At 33.3% G+C, this 25,804-nt stretch overlaps 1 protein-coding gene across 2 annotated transcripts in view; it reads right to left on the bottom strand.

Moving 5' to 3' along the window:
* CNTN5 (contactin 5) overlaps window positions 1-25,095 on the bottom strand; it is a 1,359,165-nt gene extending 1,334,070 nt beyond the window's left edge. The window contains exons 1-2 of one of the 2 annotated variants that reach the window (XM_045080322.1): window positions 24,981-25,095; window positions 24,721-24,832 (exon numbers count right to left, since the gene is read on the bottom strand). The gene's annotated coding sequence lies outside the window, so the exon portion shown is untranslated. The other variant, XM_045080321.1, reaches the window with a different exon arrangement.
* Between the last annotated feature and the right edge of the window lie 709 nt (window positions 25,096-25,804).

Genomic DNA, 25,804 nt, shown 5'->3' with positions numbered 1-25,804 from the left:
CTGCTTACATTAAAACAATTCTACACCTTTTATTTATTTATATGTTGACTGGTTAGATATAGTAGGTGTGTAAATAATTTCTTCTAGTAGAAAATACATATTTAGTGAGATGGTTGATTGTATGCTACATAGTTTACCATGGAAGAAGTCTAAGGCTTGAAATGAAGTATAATATTAAAACAAACAAACAAACAAACAAACCTGACAAATAAAAAGAAGGGATATTGAAATTCTTACAAGGGAACATCAGATCAATGAAACAGCAGTCCACATCTGTGTTACTGAAGCATGAAACAGGAAAATACTTCAATGAGAAAGTGTTTAAAGGCAGTAGGCCTATAAAACCTAATACAGAAACTGAAAAGGGAAAACCTGAGGGTAAAACACACAGGAGCCTTGAAATTGAGACTGAAGGAGACAACCCAAAGGCAACATTCACTGGAGCCTGGATGATCAGTCTGAAGGAACAGAGAGAGCCTAAGGGCAAAAATGCCTTCTGCCCCAACAGTGGGTTTGAAAGGATCCCTTCAGGGCAAGACTCATTCTCATTCTAACAGTAAGGTAGTTTGGACCCAGTTTAGGGGCAGCATGCTTAATGCCCTGGAACTGAAAAAAGTAAGCAACTTAACTAGGGGCACCTGCATATTTTATAAAATGATAATGTGTCTGATTGATAAGAACTGGGACTTAGCAAGCATTTAAATGTGCATCTTTGAGCTTATGAGACCATTAAACAAAGAAAGACCAAAAGAGGAAATGGGATTGGCAGGGAGTAGCATATATTGATAAAACCTGTACTGGGTATAGCACTATGACCAAGAGCCAATATGCAGATTTCTTCAGTCAGTTCATAGTGATACTGAATGACTGATCTATTATCATATTGTAAAAGATATTTAGGAAGTCAGCATGAATTATACTCTGATAATTGATCTCTTTCCCATTTAGAGAAATAACATAAAATTGGTATACCTTAAAATTAGTTTCGTAGAACAGTAAAATTCCAAGACTCTGCTCTTAAGCAATAAATATCTTGAATATGACACATTGACAAGTATGAGCTATATTAAAACAATTTTATTGACATTTAGAGTCATATTTAATCTCCCTGAAACGATCATCAGCCACACACCTTAATATGGTTGATAAGTAAGACTGTCTACATTAGTGGTTCTCAAAATGTCCTCACAGATCAGCAATACTGGGATCACCAAGGAATTTGTGGATAATGTAAATTCAAGGCCCCAGCTCAGATGTTTTGAATTTTGGGAATGGGGCCCATCTTAGGTTAAGTTTTTGAATTATGGGTCTACCTTATTATTAGCATGACTACTACTCCAGAAATTTTTAGATTAGAAAATGAACTCGCAAATAACTTTGTTTCAGGAACTTCCTAAGACATCTGGGCAATAAACTACACAATGACCCCTCATATGAGTTATATTTTCTAAGAAAAATAGATATTCAACCAGGCTGATCCAAATGACCATCTACTTTTTTTTTTTTTAAAGATTTTATTTATGTATTTGACAGAGATCACAAGTAGGCAGAAAGGCAGGCAGAGAGAGAGGAGGAAGCAGGTTCCCTGCTGAGCAGAGAACCCAATGTGGGTCTCGATCCCAGGACTCTGGGATCATGACTTGAGCCGAAGGCAGAGGCTTTAACCCACTGAGCCACCCAGGCACCCCATGACCCTCTACTCTTAAGGCTTCCTTCAAAACAATTACAAATATGCCACCCCTTGAACTCTGCATTTCCAGGCTATGAGGGTCTGTCTCAGTGTTAGTTCTTACACCCTCCCCGCTAAATTCCAAATTTTTGCAATTATTTTTTTCTGAATGCTGTAATTATATGAAAAACTTACATTTATAGTTTCCATTGGGGGATTTTGGATATGAACAAAATTATTCAATTGAGAGGACCTTAAAATGAAAGAAAGCAAACTTCCAATACTTTTGTTTGATTGATTGATTTTTATTTATTGGAATAAATAAATTTTCCCAAAAGCTGAAGATCCAAGATTGCTTCTTTAAAATATTTATTGGCCAAGGCAAACAAAAACATGGGGAATATAGACACTCTCAGATAGATCCTCCCACCTCAAATTAAGCCTAATGGCTTTATTTTACTAGTCTTCTTCCCTCATTCTATGCTTCTTACTACTTAGCTGCTCCTACTCATTTTTCTGTCCTGTTCCCCTTTTCTTATGACCGACCAAAAATAAGTTCAATGCCATGTTATAGAAACTGCCTCCAAAAACTCTTATGGGAAAAAATTCCCAAAGTCTAAACAAGACAGAGAGAAATTTAGATAATTACTTAGGATAACTTCAGGAACATATAGTCTGTGGTTCTTGCATCTCTATCAATAGTTCATATGTTAGTGGAAACTGCAGATGTAAAAAAGGAAAAACTAAAATTGAAAAGTAGAATGAAAAGGTCTTGGGAATGACTTAAAGGACCACAGACTGCACATGAACCCAAAAGGATTTAGAAAAAATATACTTGCTTGGCATAGTCTTTTAGCGGTAATCCTAAATTGTTTCCTATGAAAATAGATTGAATTTGACTTCAGGCTGTAAATAATTAGTTCACTAGAGAATTAAAAAATAGGATCGTTGAAAAGTTTACACAGATAGGAGTAGATTTGAAGTACATGTGAATCTAGCTCTTTTCCTCACTTTTTGGGAATAGCTGTAAGCCAAAATAGATGAAGTAGTAATACATAGCAAATTTGTTTTACACATTTTCTCTTATAAATCATTTTGCCAAATGGCTATATTGAAACATGAGGGGTTTTGGATGTGCAGAGAGGTACTCTCTCTCTAAAAGAAAAAAAAAAATAAAAGGGAATTTGTTAGCTTTTTAATTAAAACTTCGAACAAGTATCCATTTTACTCCAGAGTCCATCCACTCAAACTAAATATGTTTTATGTTATACATGTATATATATGTACATTTATATATATGTACATATATAAATGTATATATATTTAATATGTAATATATACACAATACTATATTCCTATATGTGTAACCATACAAACCCAGTTTTGTCTGCCCCCTCAATATCATACATTCTTTTCTGCCATGCTAAACCACTCTTTGCAGTTTCACAATTGCCTTAGCAGGATTGCTTTTGCAAAACTCTGTACCTTTGTTTACAGCATTTTCTCTACTGAACTTTCTCCAGTCTCCAACAGTCAAAATTCATTTCATTCTTTAAGACTACTTTATAAGACTTTTTTTTTTTTTTTTTAACAGAAGGACAGTGAGAGAGGTAACACAAGCAGGAGGAGTGGGAGAGGGAGAAGCAGGCTTCCTGCTGAACAGGAAGCCTGACTGAGGGCTTCATCCCAGGGCCCTGGGATCATGACCTGAGCGGAAGGCAGAAGGCCCACCCAGGGCCCCCAAGACTACTGTCAAAAGCTCTTTTCCCATTAACACTCCTAGTCACAGTAAATTGTTCTTCTACTATCCTGTGGGTAGTTATATCGTCTGTTCACTGTGGGTTTTGAATGGTACAGTATCTGTATACACTCCAGCACCTCCCCTCAATTAATGACAGTAAATTTCAATAAATGAATGAATAAAGAGTAAATGGATTGACTGAAAACTAATCATTTGTATAAAGTTTTCCTTCTTTCCTTCATTAGATGATAAGTAAGTGATTTTTTGAGCAAATATTTTACTTCCTTTGTAATGACTTCCTCACAATACACAGTGAAATGCTCTCAACACAGTGGGTAATCAATACCCGCTGTTGACTGTTGAAGTAAAATAAATTTACAGAAATAAACCAGGCTTGTTCCTAGTAATGCAACTCCCCTTAGTGATTTTTGGCATGCTAAATGAAATCACCACAGGAACGTTTATGAATGATATACTGAATATTCCAAACGAATGCTATACTTTCAGATATATCACCATTGACTGTAGCCATTATAGATACTGAAAATTAAGTAAGTCTCAAAAGGGAAAAAGTTCTGGATGGCTTTAATGATTCCAAAATTTGTCTCTTTCTCTTTGAGACCAAGTACTCTGATGCCATTATGCTGAATTACATGAAATTGTACAATTAGAAATGCCTTTCTTCAAATACGTTATAAAAAGGAGGTTTGGCTAATAGATCTGACCTATTAGTAAGAATAATATGATACAGGAGAAAAGTACCTAGGTGTCCTAAAACGCTAATATAGTTAAAGTTAGGAAAGCGTTATTTTGGTATGTTTTTAATGGCTGTTTTAATTTATCCTCCTATAATTGCTTTGGTCATGTTAAGTGATATTCTGAGCCTGAGGTATGACATAACTTGAATATTATGCAATATGAATATGCATGCATGATAATTATATACATGCAAACGCATATGTGTTTACACATGCACGATACATATGTGTTTATGTAATATTACCATACATGTGTAGGTTAATAATTGTTATACACTGAGATTCATTTAAGGGAGCAAACAATGATGTAAAAAATGTTGAATGTATATACTACATTCAAAAAGAATTATTTAATGTAAAAATATATTTATTTTTAATTCCAAGATTATTTCTTGAGAAAAGAATGAAAATTTTTAAACTCTGAGATACCCTTCAAGTTTACAAATTGCTAAATATATGCAAAGCACTAAAATAGTAACAAGGCACCTAACACTCAAAAAAGTATTAGGTTACCATTAAGGAGCCTATTTTTCACTAAAAATAACATACCTATCTTAACCCAAATATATTGATATGTAGGTATGTATGTGTGTGTGTATATATAGATACATGTGTGTGTGTGTGTGTGTGTGCATGTGTGTGTATTATACTACACTTGGATTTATTCTTTCCATTTAAAAATATATCTTTATGTCTTCTATGAATGGCTTTCTAATTCTCATTTTTTTATTTGAAATATTAATTCTGATATAGGAGAACTCCTTATGAAAAATACCAATAGCTGAGTTATTCTAAATAAAGAATAGAACATTCTCCACCAAATTATTACACAAAAGCTCATATATTTTAAATAACAAAAATATTATAAATTTGTTCCACCTTTCTTCTGTACTTTCTTAAAAATAAAAACAAAATCCATAAATTGCTTTTGTTTGTGTTTCCAATTATATTCTCTAAAATGCATATGCTTTTCATGTTTTCATTTTCTACTTTTTTTCCTACTAAAGTGTCAGTCAGTACATCTCATTGGGGAAATTTGACTATTTTGTTTGCCAGTAATTCTCCATACTGAAGAATTATGGAAGTAATCACATTGTGAAAGAATGTGTTTCTACTAGCTCAACTGCAATGGTCCCCAGATTTTCAATTTACAAGTTTTAAATTAATGGCTGTTTACTCTGCGATACAACAAAAAGTAGTTATCATAGAAACTAATTCATTGCATAATACTCTCACATCAACTAGATTCACAACATCAGCCACTCTTTGGAAATAAAATAAGAACAAGCGAGACTTTATTATTTTCTTTTGAAAACAGGAAACTGGAAATAGGATCAGAGTCATATAGGGTCGTGACAAAATGAAAATATAAAATCTTTGAGTTTCAGTCTTTTTTTATCGGTGCTATTTAAATAATTGATGATATGGATATAGTGAAATATGTTTATATGGAATTATATATACTAGGACTTGAAGAAAACTGTTATTAGTTTGTCTCTGTTCTTTCACTTTCTATTCTTTACTTGAGGTTGTGTGTGTGTGTGTGTTTGTGTGTGTATGTGTTTTAATGTGTTTCATGTAAGTGTTCACCCTGCAATGATGAATAAATTTGGATACACTTCTGGTGTAACTGGCCCATGAAGGAATCAGGGTGACCAGGAAAGGAGAATAAGTCCATTTATGTCATATTTCAAAAGGTGGCAAGAGAATTTCTGTGAAAATCTGATATCTCATGCATTTACTTCTCTGTTTTCTCTATGTAGCTCAGGTAAATATGCAAATAAAGTTAAGTCAATTGTGCAAAGCCACCTTCAATCTACTAAGTAATTCAGGTCATTACAGATGAGGAAAATGAGGCAAAGAGAATATAACATATTCAAGTGGAAGCACTGAATTTTGAACCCACATGATTTGGCTGCAACATTACTATTGTTAACCAGTATCTTCCACTACATAGAGCCGTTGTGGTACATGCTACCACTGTGTTTCTGAAATTTCTTCCAGAAAGGGGAGGGAGATAGATTAAAGCAGCAGCAGTAGAAGCAGCAGCAAAATTACAATTTACCATGCATTTACATAAAATTAGCAGTCTTTGCAGAAAAGGTATTATAGGCTTTCAGTTCAACTTTGTACAGTATAAGCATACTAAGGAAGATGGTAGGATGAGGCATTTCTTGTGAATTTCAGCGGACTAGAAACCATCGTTGCCTACTACCACAGTGGCACTACTGATTTCATTAAATTCCTCTCGAATTCCTTTTACAATGATACAGAATTTTATGATGTATCATTCATTAATAAGAAACTGGCTTTGCCAAACTGAAGGTGCAGAACAGTGTAGTCTTTTAAGAGTTGACAAACTGAAAATTTCATGTGATATATTAGAACTTAGAAAGGAGACAACAAAACACAAAATGTTAGCCATATGAATAATCAATTTGTATCTTTTTCTTTGAGAGAGAAAGCATGTGCATGCACGCATTGGGGAGGGGCAAAGGCAGAGGGAGAGATAGAATCTCAAGTAGGCTCCATGCTCAGCATGGAGCCCCATGCAGGGTGGATCCCACAACCCTCAGATCATGACATGAGCTTAAATCAAGAGTTGGACACTTACCCGACTGAGCTACCCAGGTGCCCTTCTATCTGCTTTTATCTGGTAACTTATGCCATAACTAATTAATATGAAAATATTTAAATAAAGATCTTGGGTAAGATTTTTATTTTGTAAACACTTAAAAGGAATGATTCCTGAAAATCTGGAAAAAAAAGTGAATCATTTTGATATTGATTTTGTTTAATATTGTTGAATATGCTTTTTGTTTTATTTGAAATAACTGGATATCCTAACAGTGTGACACCAGCACAGCTCATAATATGGCATTTGGATTAAGATACCCTTGTTCTGCTTTAGGTTATATAGTAGTATCTGAACTTTCTTAGAGCAGATCTTAAAATCACTCCATTGATTTAGTGTCTTGGGTCACCTTCAATTTTATCTGTAAACTGACATCAGTAGTCTGATTTACTATCATTTTAAGACTTTGTTTATGCACTGACTGTGAAACCTTCTGGGCAAAATGTAAGGAAAAGAGAGAGTTATCCCAAAATGCTTTAAATAGAGTGTCATGATATTATTTTAAGCTTTACAACTGTATATGTCTGTGAAACAGCTTGTTTTATTTTCAGTTATCATTTGGAAAAATGAAATATGCTGGGGTTTTTTTCCCAATGAAACAGCATGAAAAATAATTAACTTTCAATACACATTTTACAAATATGTTAGATACATTTAACATAACTGCACAAATCATGTGCAAGTCCCATAAGCTGTACTCTTTCACAAGTACAAATAAATTTTTCCAAGTATTTAAAATTTAAATAATTGTATGAAAATATATCTAAAACTGTGATGTTTTGCAAAGAAGAAATAGAACACTGTTTAATTGTGTATAAGTTATGAAAATAGTCTGTGCCACAATTTGCATTGCTGCCTATTAAGAACTTTCTGATTATTAGGGTAAAATCTCACAAAGTCAAAAGCTGAACAGCTGATCTATTGAGAACAAGTTATTTTCATTGCTTATATGGCTGAATCTCTTGATTAGCTTCTACTGGATTAATTGTTAGAAACTGATGTACCCATGATCAATATAAAAAAAAATATGTACCTTTGGAACTTTGGAGCTTTTAGAAAACTATGAAATTATCGATTTTTCTTATACATAAGTTTACAATTTCTATTTCACTATTGTAATCTAAATATCCTTATTCTGAAAGACACATACAAAACACACAAACCCCGGTTTTTGTTTTTTGCCAAGACTAAAGGATAAAAATCAGTCTCATGTATTACCATTTCTTTATAGTGATAATTTTATTACATCTTTGTTTTACTCAAGTAGGAAGAACAAATTAGAGTAGAAGACTGGAATAGAACAGGCTATGAAAAAAAGTGAGTCCTTAGTAAGTATTAGCTGTTATTATTGATATCAATTCCTTTCAGGTTTCAAGTATACTGAAAAAAATTTAAATTCACTCATATTTTTCTTGCCGTGGTTAATCATTTAAAAATACATAATGATGGCAATGTTTCGAGATATTAACACAATTCTCCTACATTGTCCCATTGATCATCAGAACATCAAAATAGCTTAGATAGTAATACTATAAACAATAGTATGTATACTATGTATATATATATAGTACATCCTTTCTCTCTCCATATGGATGGGACAGAGAGAGAGACAGAGAAAGAGAGAGAGAAAGGGAGAGAGAGAACAGACAGGTTACTCTGGGTGTCACTCTGAATCAGTGTTAAAAATTCAGATCTTCAGGGTGCCTGGTTGTTTCAATGGGTTAAGCCACTGCCTTCAGCTCAGGTCATGATCTCAGGGTCCTGGGATCCAGTCCTGCAACAGCCTCTCTGCTCAGCAGGGAGCCTGCTTCCCTCTCTCTCTCTGCCTGCCTCTCTGACTACTTGTGATCTCTCTCTGCAAAATAAATAAATAAAATCTTTAAAAAAAAAAAGAAATTCAGATCTTTAGTAGTTTGAACCTAAATTTTAATATTTTCCTGCCTTTGAATATTTTAAAAATATTTTTATATTTTTTGAATCTTTGGATTTTTTTTCTTGCCTTTCTTCATTTTTTTTATGGCTTAGAGAAGTTTGAGTAGAAAACATAAATGTTAATAATATTTAATATTACATTTTACATTAAAGAATTAAATGCTAACTATATTTTAGCTACTTTCTAAAATAGCATTCTCCCTATAGTCTATTTTCATTTATATTTAAATTTCTCAAGATCCATAGCTCCCTTTGGTGTCAAGCCCCACACCATTTAAGCTAGACTCTTTCCATTCTTCAACAAAGGTATGTCCTTGAAACCTGAATTATTTTTTCATTTACAGCAAATGACCATTCCTTAATTATAAAGCATTATACTTTTTTATTCTTTCGCTAAATACAACACATCTGATGTATGGATAGTATACTTTCTAATTATTCTAATATGATAGAGTTAGTACTCCATGAAATATAAGTTGTTGTTCTGAAAATTCAAGGCCTAGGAGGGCTCATTTCTTACTAAGTTTTGTGTTCTCACTGAATAAACAAGAAATGAGAAAGAGAGGTTTAGATTTGAGAAAACTAATTTAAGTTAAAACAAAGTTACGTTTCTTTTCTTTTCTTTTTTTTTTCCCCAAAGTTACATTTGTTTCTCTTCTTAGAATGGTTCAGTTTTTCCCAAATTGCTCATTATTATTATGATCATATTATCTGGAAGGGCATTAATTAAATTTTGCAGTTTTATTTTTTTTAATTTATAATAAGTTCTCAAATTGTGACTAAAGAAATGTTAATATTAAGTATTTCAGATTTTTGATAGCTTTTTTTTTTTTACCATAAAAGGCACCTCAATGCATATATAATATATCTATATATGGATCAGCCAAACCATTTATATAATGGATATTGTAGGGAGCTTAGGTGGCTCAGTTGGTTAAGTGTCTGCCTTCGGCTCAGGTCATGATTCCAGAGTCCTGGAACTGACCCCCGCCTTGGGGTCCTCTGCTCTGTGGGGAGTCTCCTTCTCCCTCTCCCTCTTTTTCTCTCTCTCAAATAAATAAAATCTTTAAAACAAATAAATAAATAATGGATATCATGATACTTTGATCTATCTTTAGAGTGAACTTCATATATTGTTAATATTTAAAAATGTGTTTGTTCCATACAAATGTCAGATTTCCTTGCACATAGTAAATAGCAAAAATATCCAGGCTGAATTGAATAGTGCTCATTTTTTAATTTTTATTTTTATATGACCTCTTGATATTTTTTCTTTGAAGTTTTATAGCTTCAGGTTTTTAAAATTTAAACTGTGTGGAAAGAAGTCCAGGGGTGCTTGGATGGCTCAGTTAGTTAAGCATTTGCCTTTGGCTCAAGTCTCTGGGTCCTGGGATTGAGACCCACACTGGACTCCTTACTCAGTGGAGAGTTTGCCTCTTCCTCTCCTTCCACCCCTCCCCTGGCTGTGTGCACTCTCTCTCGTTCACTCTCTCTCAAATAAATAAAATCTTAAAAAAAAAAAAAAGAAGTGCAGTTAATCGCTAAACATAAAGCCTAAAATAATGACACCAAATATTTTCTAATATCAGGATTATGCTAATTAATCAGGCTGGTACAATATTCATTTTATATCTTATATAAGGTATATAATTATTTTCATGATAAACTTTTGCTATAGAAATGTTTTTCAAGTCTAATAATTTCTTATGCCTTCAGTTTTTGAGTTTTCATAGTACTTGGAATTAAAAAATACACACACACACACACACACATATACACAAAATGGTTTTGGTTCTAGTTATCAAATGATATCTTCTTATTTTCTCTCAAAATTTACATATATTTGTCCTACTTAATCACCTTTCAACTTTTTCTTCAGTAATTTTCCCTGAATTGTACCTTGTTAATGGTAGCCCAGTGTTTCCAAATTTCCATTCTTCAGCTATTGAGCAAATACTTGTTGGCTTATTTTTCTTATCATTGATTTTATACCTTTTGAAACTATAAAACCAAATGCAGGCTGAATCCCACACCACAGTGACATCCTAAAAAATGCATTGCCTCTAATTGCTGAACAAATTACAGTGGGTACAGGAAATTTACTTGAGTTTTTTCTTGATATTCTGAGATGCTACTTATTTTTTAACATAGAAATCTCTGCTTGGTTTTCATAGAAGTTTAAGGATGCCATGAAACATTCCTTTTAAATATTTGGTAGAGTACTGCTGATTTCTCCGGGCCCACTATTTCTTAGCACAAGGACCACAGAAGCTAATTTATCAATTGGTTTCTTTTCTGCTTTTGGATGCAGTGCTCTGCAGCAAGTGTACACATTAACTTATCCTTTCTCTTATTGGGTAACTGCTCACCATTCTGTAAAATCTCAGAGATGAGAAGATAACTTTACTTGTGCACCTTGGAATTTTTGTGATTCTAGTTAGTGTTTTTGTCTTTGACAGCTGCAAATTCTCTTTTTCCCTAATTTCAAAAAGAATTCTTGGTCTTCCATTTGATTTTTACTTTCAGTGTTTTCTACTGAGGCAGAAAGAATACGATGAACAGCAGCTTGGCTTTTCTGAGTTTATCTAGTCATGAAAAAAATTACAATGTGAAGCCTTTATGCAGTTCAATAGCATTTCTTATTGGTGACACAGACTTCTTGTTTGGAAGAAACTGGTCCAAAGAATGTTATTTTAGGATAAAGAAGAAAGAAGCACAAGGCATAAATACAGTTAAATATAGTTAATGAGATGAAAAGCTTGTAAATGCCTTTAGCTTTTGGGGATTGAACGCTTTAGGATTTTCCTTCTTTTCTTTTATTCTCCTAAAATATATTTACTACTCTTTTTTATTGCCAGTGTTTTAATGACCTTATGACATTGAGTTTATGAGCTCAATTATTAATCTGATTATCAAAATACACACCAGAATAGGAAAAAAAACATTATTTTTAAACTATTATTTTTAAGAACATGGTAATTATACTTTATTTTATTTTTTTAAGTTTTTTTAAAATTCCAGTTAGTTAACATACAGTGTAATACCAGTTTCAGGTGTACAATATAGTGACTTAACACTTCCATACATTACCCAGTGCTGATCACAAGTGCACCCTTTAATCTCCATCACCCTTTACCCATTTCCCCACTCACCTCCCCTCTGATAACCATCAGTATGTTTTCTGTAGTTAAGAGTCTGTTTCTTGCTTTGCCTCTTGCCTCTCTTTCTCTCTCTCTCTCTCTCTCGTCTTTGTTCATTTGTTTTGTTTCTCAAATTCTACATTATGCTTTATTTTAAACTAGGTACCAAAAAAAATTATTTAAGAACATTTAAAAAACTATATATTGAAAAGATACAAGAAATGTCTTTTCAGCTTTAAGTTAATTATTTATTCTTTTGTTTCAGATTTTATTAATTGATGGAGAAAGAGAGAACACAAGCAGGGGGAAGGGAGTGGGAGAGAGAGAAGCAGGCTCCTCTCTTAGCAGGGAGCACATTGCAGGGCTTTATCCTGGGCCCAGGCAAAACAACCTAAGCCAAAGGCAGACACTTAACTGACTGAGCCACCCAGGAACCCCTAATTATTGATTTCTCTTTTTTAAAGGTTTTTTTTTTTTAAATTTATTTATTTGACAGAGAGATCAGAAGTAGGCAGGCAGAGAGAGGGAAGCAGGCTCCCTACACCAGCAGAGAGCCCAATGTGGGGCTCAATCCCAGGACCCTGGAATCATGACCTGAGCTGAAGGCAGAGGCTTAACCCACTGAGCTACCCAGGCACCCCTAATTATTTATTCTTATACTAACTTTGGTATCTTGTTAGAAGTCTATGACATTTTAGCTAGTTATTAATTTGTTCAATTGAAATGGAATTTTATATGATAACTAGAACTAAGAATTAAGTTTACAATTTATTTTAATTATAGCTGGGTCATTTTACTTAGCGCTACTTGTGATTTCATTCAATGGTGAAATTCAAACATAGTGTATGGTATATCACCATTCATCATAAAATATTCCTTTTCATTATAAATCATCTTATAATTAGCTGTAAAACAATTTTAAAAAGTCTATAGTTGTTATTCTAGTGACAGATGCCCTGAACCAGTGCTGGGTAAGATTTAGAAGGTTCATTTGAGTATGAGAAGTTTAATTTATACAGAATTTTTTCTTTGCTTGAAGCCTTTTCTGCTTTACCCAAGTAGAACTGTTTTCTCTTTTTCATACCCCCACTTATCTGTTGCATGCAGTGGAGGGGAAATAAAATGTTGTTATTTATATAAATATCTCTCACTTTTCACAATGTGCATTTTATTTCCTAGAAAATTGAACAATGACTCAAAGCATTTTTAATTGACTTCTTGTTGCTATTTGTTTCTAGGTTTCAGTTAGAATGTCAAGGGAATAAGAAAAAAATGAACTCAATGGAGTTAAGTTGGGGATAAGTAGTAATATAAGATTAAGAAATATTTTATAAACATAAGATACTGTTCAAAATATGGAGAGTTAGACATTCTAAAAACACTGTTGGTGGGAGTGCTAACGAGAACCAACCCTGTGGAGAGCAATTTGACAGTAAAACCAAAATTTTAAAAGCACATTCTCAGTGACTTGGCAATTTTACTTCTAGATCTACTTTTACTCATATAAAAATACATATATAAGAATTTTTATTTCACATTTTACTTTACATATAAAAATTGATTGATAATTTTAAGATAATTATTTATATCTTTACCATGAAATAGTCCACAGATTTCAAAAAACATTTTTTAAAAGATTTTATTTATTTATTTGACAGAGAGAGAGAAAGCACAAGAAAGGGGAGTGGCAGGTAGGGGGAGTGGCAGGCAGGGGGAGAGGGAGAAGCAGGTTCTCCTCCAAGCAGGGAGAAGGATGCAGGACTTTATCCTAGGACCCTGGGACCATGACCTGAGCCCAAGGCAGACACTTAATCAACTGAGCCACCCAGGTGCCCTTACAGTCTTCAAAAATTATATATATACCTTCTGAATTGTTATGTAGACACCCAAAATTATTTTAAGAAAAAAAAAGTAAAGATACAACATTTTCTGGAAGGATGCATGTACCAAAGCCTGTTGAAGATGGCTACTTCTGAAGGGTAGAAGTAGAAGAAACTTCAGGGCAGAGATTCAGCCTTCTTTATATTATTTATACTGTTCATTGTCAATTCAATGTTAGGATAAAACAAAGAGATGATGACAACAGTATTCATTTGATTAAGATTCTGACTTGTGCTAACTGCTTTGTGGTTATCAGGCTGACAAAATCCCAACAGAGCAAATCATTTGAAATCTCACCAAAAGTATCTCAGAATTATATTAAAAGTCAATCTTAGCATTCCATTCTTTATCAATGAATGGTTGGGGAAAAAAGTTATAATTTTCCTTTGTTATTGGAAAGTAATACCTCTAAAAAATGCTTCTTTAGATTACTCCTTCAAACGATGTATTATTTACCTAGGAGAAAAGCTAGACAAGAAGATATATTTATTTGTTATTTGAGTTTTCCTTTTCTTCATGAGAAAACATGAGTTACCCTAATATGTTTGAAATTAAAGGCTAAAGAAACTAAGAGTAATTTCTTCCTATAAAAAATAAATTGAACTCAGACCATTTACCTAAACATTAACTAAAGACAAACATTTAGCCAAATAAAGATCACATTTAGAAAAGGTAGCTAATTTGAAAATAAATCAAGACAATTGTCTTAACTTTAAAACGTCTACTGAAGTTTTCATATGTAGGAAACATTTGATTATGCAGAATACCTAAAGAAGAAAAGTAATGAGAATGAGAACACTGTCATTTCTTTCTCCTAAATTAATACTTATGAGAGCAACTATATATTTTTGAATAAATGGTATTTCAATATGCAATCTGGCAAAATCAACTATGCATTTATATCTAAAGCCTTATCTTATAAGACAAACACATGCAGGAAAGATAAAAAGACACCTTTGCTTCAGGTGAAATAGCAACTCTGGTCATTTTATTTTTTTAAGTATTTCATGTTATGAATACTTATTTAACCACTTCCTCATAGAACAGTGTAAAATTCCTTTCTACCAGCTCCCTCTCCTGTCAGCTTTGTGGCTTTCTCCACCTTCCTTTCTTCCTCAATAACCAGTATAGTCTTATACACTTTTTTTGAAAGATTATTTTTCTTGTGAGTTTTGTTTCTTCCATTTTTTTTTTACTGTGTTAAATTTTCTGCAATCATAAAATAACTGGTAAATATTTGAGGAAGATTTTGATTGATTGTACATGTACAAAGCATCAATATATATATATATAAATTTGCATATAATTCACCATATTAATCATAAAATGTGCTTACTTAATAACTTTATTGCCATACTAGACAAGCCAAAATATTATATCTAAACATTACTTGTAGGAAAAAAATCCGTAAAATGTTTGCAAACTGAAATGAAATCTTTTTATGTTTCCTGTAAAATCTATTGACAATTTTCAATTTAAAAGATTATAGTTTTTATTTGTTCTGATGAGTTTGTGTTAGATATAATATTTGCAGCATGAGCCACTTTCATAAAATTATTTTTTAAGTAACAAAACATGCAATAAACATGAAAGAAGAAAATAATCAGAGGAACTTACTATTTTCAAATGAATATATCTATAGCATTTTGCAATCACATGGTACTCAAAAAGAATAGCTGAACATCTCTTCTCCTACCAAAATATAATCGGTGCTCTAAATAATTCTGTACAAGGACATTAGAGACTTCCTTTGTCAGACAAAGCAAAACACAATATAATAAAAAGGCCCAAAACAGGAAATCTCTTTAAATATGTGTAAATGAAATAAGACCATGAAAAGATAAGAAACATTTCATTATCATTAAATTTACAAGCTTGTGCTAATAAAATAAGTGATTTTCCTTATATTTGGAAAACTGGACTGATTGTACTTATATGTATTTATACAAGATTCAAATGACTTTTGTCTCTGTGTATTTCTTGAACCTAAGCACTAAAAAAAAAAAAAAGTAAGCAAACATACCTAAATATATGAAGGAAATGATTTCGATTCCTAAATCCACACAGTTTAATTTCCTTCTTACAAAGAAAACAACAACAACAACAACAACAACAAAAAAAACCCTGTAAAATAGTAATTAATATCATTATTTTACAAAGAAAGAAGCAGAAGCTTGGAAAGGTTCTTGGATTTCTCTGGGAAACACTGGGAAGCTGTTGAATGAGAATGAAATCTGAGTAGTAGTAACAAATCCAGGCTCTTTCCAAGGCCTCTCCAGATATTTTGAATGGGATCTCTTTTCTCATTATCTCTGTTTGGTGGAATGTATCCTAGACTTAACTGTCAATGCCAACAATTCTGTTTCTTTCCATTTTATTCCCTTATCAAAATCTCACAACACACAAGATCATTGAATTACTGTGGATTAACTCCCCATCACAGAGACAATCCTTTATGTTTATTGATTTTAACTCTCTTGCTTAAGAGATTAATAAACTGAGGAATTGACTTTCCCAAGTCACAGGGGCAAAACTGGGGCTGAACCTCATTTTAAATGCTATCTAATCTTGAAATGAACTAATTATCATCATGGTTTTGATAGATCCCAATTCTTCATGTGTCTCTCAGAATCTTTTACATCTCATTTGATATATTTTAACTTCTCTCTTTGCATTAGAAAGATTTTTCTTTTTTTAAAATATTTTTATTTAGGGCGCCTGGGTGGCTCAGTGGGTTAAGCCACTGCCTTCGGCTCAGGTCATGATGCCAGGGTCCTGGGACTGAGTCCCGCATCTGGCTCTCTGCTCAGCGGGGAGCCTGCTTCCCTCTCTCTCTCTGCCTGCCTCTCCGTTTACTTGTGATCTCTCTCTGTCAAATTAAATAAAATCTTTTTTAAATCTTTTAAAAAAAGATTTTATTTATTTATTTGACAGAGAGAGATCACAAGTAGGTAGAGAGGCAGATGCAGGGAAGGGAAGCAGGCTCCCCGCTGAGCAGACAGCCCCATGTGGGGCTCAATCCCAGGACCCTGGGACCATGACCTAAGCTGAAGGCAGAGGCTTTAACCCACTGAGCCACCCAGGTGTCCCTAGAAAGTTTTTTCTTTACCTCAATTTATTTTCCTGCTTCCTTCTATACATCTGTCTCACTTCTGCTTCTCTTCCCACCAACTGAAAAGGGTCTTTGCCAATTCATAATTGAAACTTCCTTCAAGTCTTAGTACTTCTCATTTTGTCTGGGGGAATCAGTTTAATCCATCCCTAAAATGACTATTTTTGTTCCTCCAATGTCTTCAGAATGTTTGATCAATATCAATAATTATGGCTACCAGTACATTTTCTTAAGTTTCTTATCAAGTTGTTTTAGGACTGACAATTTTCCACCTCTTCATTGTCTGAGATGAAACCTCTTACTTCCTTTGGATTGCCAGAAATAAGTGGCACTGTGTACACTAATTTTGTAAGGAATGCTCTTCTAAGTAAATTACTTTAATAAAAAATAAGATACACAAAATAATCTTTCAATGCCCACAATCTATACATTTCAGTGTTGCTTTTCACAATCAGGACAGCATTGTGCCTCATATAAAAATAGAATATTTTGGTAGACAGCTAACTTAAATCTTATATCTTACAATGCATACTGGAGTGAAAACAAATTTTCTTCCCAAACTTATGTTGTTGTTGTTTCTAACACTGCCATTTTTGTCATTGAAAATTGTGTTGTTTTTCTTACATATTAATATTATCAAAACTGCATGACATTAATTATCTTAATTTTGCATGTAAAGGAAGGTTAAGGAACTCTTCCAAGATTAAACAGCTAACAAGTTGTGGAACCATGACTGAACCCTACAATTCAAATACCAAATCCCCTAATGAATACTGTTGCTCCTATATTAGATATTTTGTTATAATGATCAAAATAGTGTTTAAAAACATGTTTTCTACTGCTCTGGTGCTACTAATATTACTATTACTATCAGAAGGGGCTGTGTAAGTAAAGCAGCATTAGCTTTGCAGTTAATCCAACCCCATAAGATAAGCTTTACAGCACCATTAATATTCTATACTTAATAACTGAAAGAAATCAAGCTAATTTATAATCACATATAAGAAAGGTATCTTTTCAAAGCATTGAAGCAAACCACCTTCATTTTACCTCAGATTCAACTGTATCATCAGAGACGAGATCTTTCTAAGATACTAAAGTTAGCACTATAATGAGATGTAGAAAAACACAGCATTCATTTAAAGTGGTTAGGTGAGTCTTGGAATCAAAGTTACTTCAAAATAACTTAGGCAGTAGGAAGTAAATGCAGCAATTAAAGAACCAAGGCTAGCATGAAATACTCCAACCTGGAAAGACTCAGTAGGAGAAAACTAACAGCAGTCTCCAAAAGAACATTTTGAACATTTGCATCTTAGCTTTATATAACTTTATCACTGCACATTTCACATTGAATTACATTCACCCTATGTGCTTATTTCCTCCACCAGCTCATAAACTATTTATCCCCCTTTATATTCTTACTTAACTACAACTGCACACACTAGACCTTTTGAGTGCATTAAGTAATGTAGACATGGCTTTAAATGTGAAGAAATGACTTTTTATTAATGCAACTTTTTGAGGTATATACTAACAAGACCACCTTAAAAAAAAGGGAAACAAACAAGTGAGGTCCAAACTTTTTTAAACACTGTTAATAAGGTAAATATTCATAAAATAAATTCTAGATCAATTAATTTAAATCTTAAGTAACCGGTCTTTCTTACTAAGGTTATTATTTTATGAAAATACTGGAGAAGTCAAAGTAAGGTGAAGGTAAGTAAATACCAAAAGTAAAAATTTAAAGAATATTAAGGACCACTTATTTATTGGACTTTGAGAATATATTTTACATTTTCTACTAGTTATTTGCAAATTCTGGATATATGCATAGGGTAAAAAAATTCAGATTAGACATTAATCGTTTTAGCCACAGTCTTTTACGACGTCTTTACTATACTTGTCACCATTAAATATTCAGTATTTGAAGGAAATGAGAGTCTTAAAATATAAAGTCAGCCCATATGGACACACACACAAATTCTCATGTCATATGTAACAATGAAAGGTTTGAGAGATAATGATGTATTAGAAACCCAGCACTGTATAACTGCCTTTCCACTTGAACTGCACTATGCTCATTCCATAGTCTATGTTCAGTTCTACCAGATAATTTTTTTAGCTCATGGTCTATATATCTCAATATTGCTTTCCACAATTAGGTCAGCATTGTGCTTCATACAAAAATAGAATATATTTGTAGACAGACAATTTAAAGCTTATATCTTATAATACATGTTGGAGTGGAAACTAATTTTCTTCCCAGACTTAATTCTTTAAATAATTATATTGCATTATTAAAATCAAACAATAGATGAACTTTGGTTCAGATATAATGATAGACTAAATACTATTACAGACTCAAGTTTGTTCTGTATTAACTTCCTTTAGTATTATAACAGTAAAACTAGAGATTTTATACAAGTTGATATTTGAATTCTAAAACTCATAAGAATACTTCCAATTCCTAGAGACTCATGTCCTGTTTCTCATTTTATTAAATTCTCCCAAATCATTACTATCTTAAGGAAGCCCACAATTTAAATTTTAACACATTTGCCAATACCCAGGAACATTTACTCACTCTGACTTCTCACTTTCTATTTCATTTTAGTGTCCCATTAAACATGTAATACTGAAAAAAAGAAAAACAAACACCCCCCACCCCCACCAAAACTGCCAATCAAGGAGAAGAAAGTATTAACCACCAACATCAACAATATGGACAGTCTTTTATAGGTATGTAGTGGAAAAATAATTATATTTCTTTTCTTACTTAAGTTCCTGGATTTCTTAACTGAAACTGTTGAAAATCTCCTATTTAACTGTTGAGTGCACACTATGTTCATCATGAAGAAGTTTATATCCAGCAATTACATTGTCTGGATATTCAGTTCTTGGTTAAGAGAATATGAGTATAGCTATTTCCTATGAGTTAACATATTTCAATTTTAAATTTTCTAATTCTAAAAGACACTGTTTTACAGGTCACCAATAGCAACAAGGAAATTATAAATATGATGTCCTAATCCTGATTTGATAGATATAAAAATAATAAGACTTATAAACTATAAAAAGCTCTGACTCAGAAATTTAAAAGAAGAGTTATAGTTCTAATTCTATTTTTTTGCATTAAAAGTAATGTTGAACAGGTCATTTCACATCTTTATATCTCTGTTTATTACTCTTTGTGATAATATGTGAAAATACAAACTCTGTATGGCTCCTTCCAACACTAAATCATATTATTCTGTCACTTTTTCCTAGGTGTCCTGATAATTTATATCATCAGTAACTCATGAGATCTGTGGTTATTTTTAATGAGATAGTTATTTTAGGATTAGAAACTAATTCACTAGCTCACATATTGCTATTAGAATACCAGTATTGAAAGACAAAGAGTATTAAATTGAATTATGAAGTTTAAAGTTTTAATTCAATTACAAATGATATGGCTTATGAAGTTCCTATCACAAAATATACTCAAAATTAGAAAAAAACTAATGATCACTAACAAATTGTTTTATTAATTTTTGAATACAAGAGATGAGATTATTCTATATCTTTTGGTAAAGAATATGAAGAGGAAAGCTTCAACCTAACACAAGAAGGCAAAACACAGAATCTAACAAGATTCAATATAAGAGATTTTTTAATAATTTCAGAAATATTTGAGGGACTTTAATTTTTATAGGTGCACAGGCAACAGTTTCATATTAATGATCATGAAATATAAATTACATAAAAATTTATTTCTAGAAAACAAGGTCTTTTTAAAATTCCTACTGTCACTCACCTGTGTCTTCCAATTAGTATTCATCTTAATCACCAAGGATTTAATCTAATTTTGTCATTTCTGAGACTATAAAATACAATAGTATCTCAGCAAAGATAACATAATTGAAAAGTGAATACTTATAAAAAGTTGAAGTGGGAGACCCTGAGAGAATGAAAATTATATTTGTGTTTGGTTTATATTATATTTGGCTTAGCTTCAGAAAATTTTTTATTACTTATAAATAAGAAATTAAATATATAAGGAAATAAAGATGAAATTTTATATACTTACAAGTAAATTTTTCATCCAATAAATACACATTTTCTACTAGTTTTCTTATAAATACAAACTCCTAAAACTAGTGAAATCTTTCTGAAAATGCATAAAAAATGAATTCTGGAACACTGAAAAGAAATAAAATAAAACAAAAAAAATATGTTTATCGCTCCAAACACATTAAAACTATAATTATCCTGTGATAGTATTTCTCTTAGTAAGAAGCCCTTAGTTTTTAGGTTCATAATGAATGTTTCTGCCAATATTATGATAGGAAGAAAATTTTAATACACCCTTCATCACCTAAGTGATCAACATAATTTTTCTTCCTAAGCTCCCTATGCTATAGTTACTACTGGATCACAATGGGAGATGAAATCATCTTTTGAGCATTTAACAGCTATAAAAATGATAAGCATCAGATTCCTCCCCCAGCCCCATAAAATGTTTATGTATATAATTATACTTTTCCTGTTGATGGTTGCAAAAGAGAGTTTTTGATCACTCATAAATAAAATACTTTCATTTCCCTCCTTGCCCAGATATACAATTAATAATTTTGGATAAAGTTTAGAATAGTTACTTTAACCCTTAAGCATATCCATATTTTAGAGTCCAAACCATAAAGGTATACCTGCAGGAAAGCTCATAAAACTACATTAATACTTTATTTTCTATCAGGATCTAACATTATACATTTGAATATCAAAAAAATTATAAAAGGAGAAATTAATTGGGCATAGGTAGGGAGATGGGACATAGTTCATCATAGTTTTTAATCCTAAATATTATATTAAGGAGTTCTATATAGTTAATTACTTTTTAAAATGTATCGTTCTCTAATGCAGAATTATTGATTACAAATGCTCAGAAAATAGACCTCTGCAAAGATTTTACTGCTTTGAGCTTCCGATCAGCCTCTTTCCTGTTATAAAGTGCTAAGAAGTTCATATGACATATAAGCACAGACTTAAAACACTGATCAAAGAAGTATCTTGCTAGAAATACACACATCTTTTATTTTATGTTTGTATCTTCAGTAATAAAAAAGGGATAAATAAATCTGAGATCTTGAAGTCAGAGTTTTAAGACACCGAATTATATAAGTATATGACTTGTTGAAATTAAGATAAATTGCCAATCTCTTAGTAAAATTTTAAGAAAACATGTATTTAAAAAAAAACAGACAATTCACAGACTCTATAGTTAATCAAAATATGTGTCGTAGGATGAAATCAGCAAAGCACATTTTAAATATCTTGGCCTCATAAAATCCTAAATTAATTTTTGATGAATGGGGATCACTAAGTGCTGCTATAAAACTTGTTTTAGTCAATGGAACTTAAATGTCAGATCATCTTTATACTATTATAGCCATCTAGACAAATTTCTTTTTCTTTTCTTTCTTTCTTTTTTTTTAATTCACAAAAATACACCTTTTGTTTTCTCTAGAAGTAAGACAAACTCCAAAATGACTTGGCCAGCATAGCATCCCCTTACTTTCTTCATCTGGAGAGCCCTCTACCCTTTACTGACACCCTCTGGTCCTTATCACTAAATCAGTTTTGAGAGTAAACCACACTCTAACCTCTAACCTAAAGGAGGTAAAGGTTTTCTAAACTGTTAAATAAAAAATAAATTTAAAGGAGTAGCTATTAGTCATTTTAATAAACATTTTAATGAACAGTTTTACTTAATCAGGCCCATAAAATTGAAGTAAACGTGTACAAACAACTAATTTTTAAATCATTTTGTTAAATAAACAGCCTATGTGTGGGCTCACATTTGATTTTAGTTAATCTTGCTAACCTAATAAAGATTTCAAACCACCTCATATTTGAAGGATTGCTTTGGTAGGGAAACACTGAGGTATTTCAGCGATCCATGTAAAAAATTCCACAACTGTACTTTCCCAGATCTATTTACAAATGTACTATGGTGTAATATGTGCCTCAGAATTTATAGACAAGGTCTGACATTTAGTTAATCTATCAGGGTAAATATTCTTTTTTCTAACTTTGAGAATTCTAACTTTCCTTCAATTGTGTATGAAATCAAAGAAAAAATTAAAATTAGCAGTTTTTCTCAGTTCTTAGTTTTCAGAAGTGTTAAACTTTAGAACAATTTAAAGTCTCCACTAACTCCAGCAAAAACAAAAACAAAAACAAAACTTATATTTTAATAAACATTTCACCGATTTTCAAATATTTGTGTATTTCAAATATGCTTTAATATCATCTCACCACATTCCACTTATTTTTTTCCAAATTCTGTTTCATTTTTTTATGTCACACTTCCTTTATTTCACTTTTTTGTATTTTGTGTTTTGTTTCCCTCACTAGACTCAGTTGGTCTTTGTATGTAATATCTTTATTTTTTAACCATTTGCTTTGTCACTTATTCTTACATAGTCAAACTGTTTTGGAGGTTCCCCCCCCCCAGTTGAGTCATAGGAAACAAACCCTGTCAAGTTTGAGATTCAATATGATTCACATAGAACTTACTATAATTTGAATATGAAGTAGGAAAAATGCAAAGAAATATTCATAAGTTGCTTAAAATTGATTATAGGCCCTTGGGAAAAAAAATAATGACCTAGCTATTACTAATTCTTTTATATTTAGGGTCACAACATTAATCATGATGAATTCCTTCGAGCTTGCTATGACAGTCACAAGTATTTCTGTAGCTCTGCTACAGTTCAATAGTAATTATACCTTCATTAATTTTTAAATTTGACCTACTATTTATTTATCTACATTTTTTTAATGCTAGTGTCCTCATACTTCTTTCATCCTTATTTCCACAGTTAAAGTTAAGAATCAAGGTGGAAGTGTACTATCTCTAAATTATTCTATCTTTTCAATTAGAAAAAAAAATACAGATGGATTGAATATAGGTATGGCATTTCACATACAACAGTTTGAAAGTTTTTGCTTCCAAATCTGCATTTAAATTACCACAATGTATTGTATTTTTCATGCTAAAGAGATTATAAGAGTTTAAAATAAAATAATTCAAAAATATTTAGTGGGTTCTTGTTTTTCCAAAATAAAGTTAAACAATTAAAACATTTTGAGATTGTCAGAGTAATTCTCAGCTTTCTGTACACTATATTCATATTTATGCAAATTAATATTCTCTTCCACTTTTCAACAAACACCTCAATAAGGATGTCTAAACATATTTTTATATTCTTTAAAAAAATCTATCACATTCCTACACAACATTTAGAAAACACCACAGCATAACCCAAGGTATGGTTTTTCTTTGGTCTCTGGAACTTTATAGAACTCCACTTATAGAGCATCCCTCCTGAATTTTAACAAGTTATTGCACTGCCAGATGCCCAGTTATTGGGCTCTCTTCTCACAAATGTATTGCTCAATCAAAAGACAAACATTCAGTGTCTGTGAACCACATTCCATTCTCTGAGCGTTTGGTCTCTTGTAGAAAAATTCTTACCCTCACCTGGCATTTATTTCCTTGCCATTTACTTGTAGGAATTGTTTACTCTTATTTTGGATGGCATTATGAGATGAACAAATAGGTTATAGTTACTCTTGCTTTAACTTTTCCCACATAAAATTCCAGCAGAGGGGGGAAAAAAAATACATGTTAAAAATTAAAAAAAAAAAAAAGAAGAAGAAGCTTTTCTTTACAGTTTTTAAATTCTGGCAACATGGCAAGAAAAAAATGGCTTTGCAGAAGCGAGTGTGTCAAAAATTGTAAGTGCCTGGGAGACGAAGTGCACAATCACAGACAGCAGTCACTGGCAAAGCAGTGCCAGCCACTTACCAATGAGATGCCAGACTCCCCTGTCCTTCCTCTGTGACTCTCAATTCCTGTCTCCCATCCTCCTGCCCGTCAGCACAGTTCAGATAGAGCAGTTCCTTGAGTCCTACCCAGCCTGTGGCGGAAGAGAATTGCGGAGTTTTTAATCATTCAGAGGGAATCCTCCGGCTTGCCCTGCATCTCCCTGAAGAGGGGACCCAGGTAACTCATCCTTTCCGCCCCGAGCTTTAATGGCACTTTGGCTGCCGCCTCCTCGCACTTACGCGCCCCCACTCCGTAGTTGGTTATATTGGGAAGTAGGTGCGGCGCCTCCCCAGGCTGGTGCGTTTGGGGCTCGAGTGTTTTCCTCCAATGCGTCCGCGCGCCCCGCGCCCCGCGCCTCTGACTGGCTGTGTCCTTCCCCGAGCGGTCCCTCGCCCCTCCCCGCCCGCCCGCGCTGTCGCTGTCGCTGTCGCCCGCGCCCTGCGCCTCACTGCCTCTCGCTGAAAAGGTTCATTGAGCATGTCCCCGGGCTGAAAGGTCTGTTGGCCTCCAGAAAGGTTTTCTAGGCTCCTGTCCTCGTCTCTGCAGTCCACCGGTATTTCCCTTCTGGCCCCAGTGCGGAGGCTTCCCCTCCCCCCTGCTTTTCCGCTCGGCGACCTGTCGGGATGGAGCCCGCGTAGGCTACCGAGCAGACGTGTTGGCGGGGGACGGCGCGGGAGCGAGAGCTCGGACCGGAGTCCGGCCCCGGCGGGCCCGCAGCCGCGGGTCTTCCTCCGGATTCCGACCCCGGCCGGCGCTCGGAGCCCGGGCGGCCGGTGCGTTCCCGGAGCGTGGCTGGCGGTGGACTTGTCACTTTGGAGACTCTCCCTACGTCCTGGCTGGGAAGCACTCCTCTTTGTTCAGACACTTGGAGTTTTATCTAAGGACGATCAGGCTCTTGGACTGTTTTTATGCCTCCTTGACCCCCGTGTCAGTCCTGAGCAAGCTAAGGCAGGAGTCCCCTTGCTCTCAGACAGCAGCCCCTGTTTCTGAAATGTTTTATCACCATGGATGTAAGTGGAAAAATAACACAGGTAGTAAATCCACAGTGTGGCAGCTTTAGTGC

This window comes from Mustela putorius, unplaced genomic scaffold, assembly GCF_011764305.1.
Source record: "Mustela putorius furo isolate JIRA1106 unplaced genomic scaffold, ASM1176430v1.1 tig00000460_pilon_pilon_pilon, whole genome shotgun sequence".
NCBI classification, from domain to species: domain Eukaryota; kingdom Metazoa; phylum Chordata; class Mammalia; order Carnivora; family Mustelidae; genus Mustela; species Mustela putorius.
This window is presented reverse-complemented; position numbering and strand designations above follow the sequence as displayed.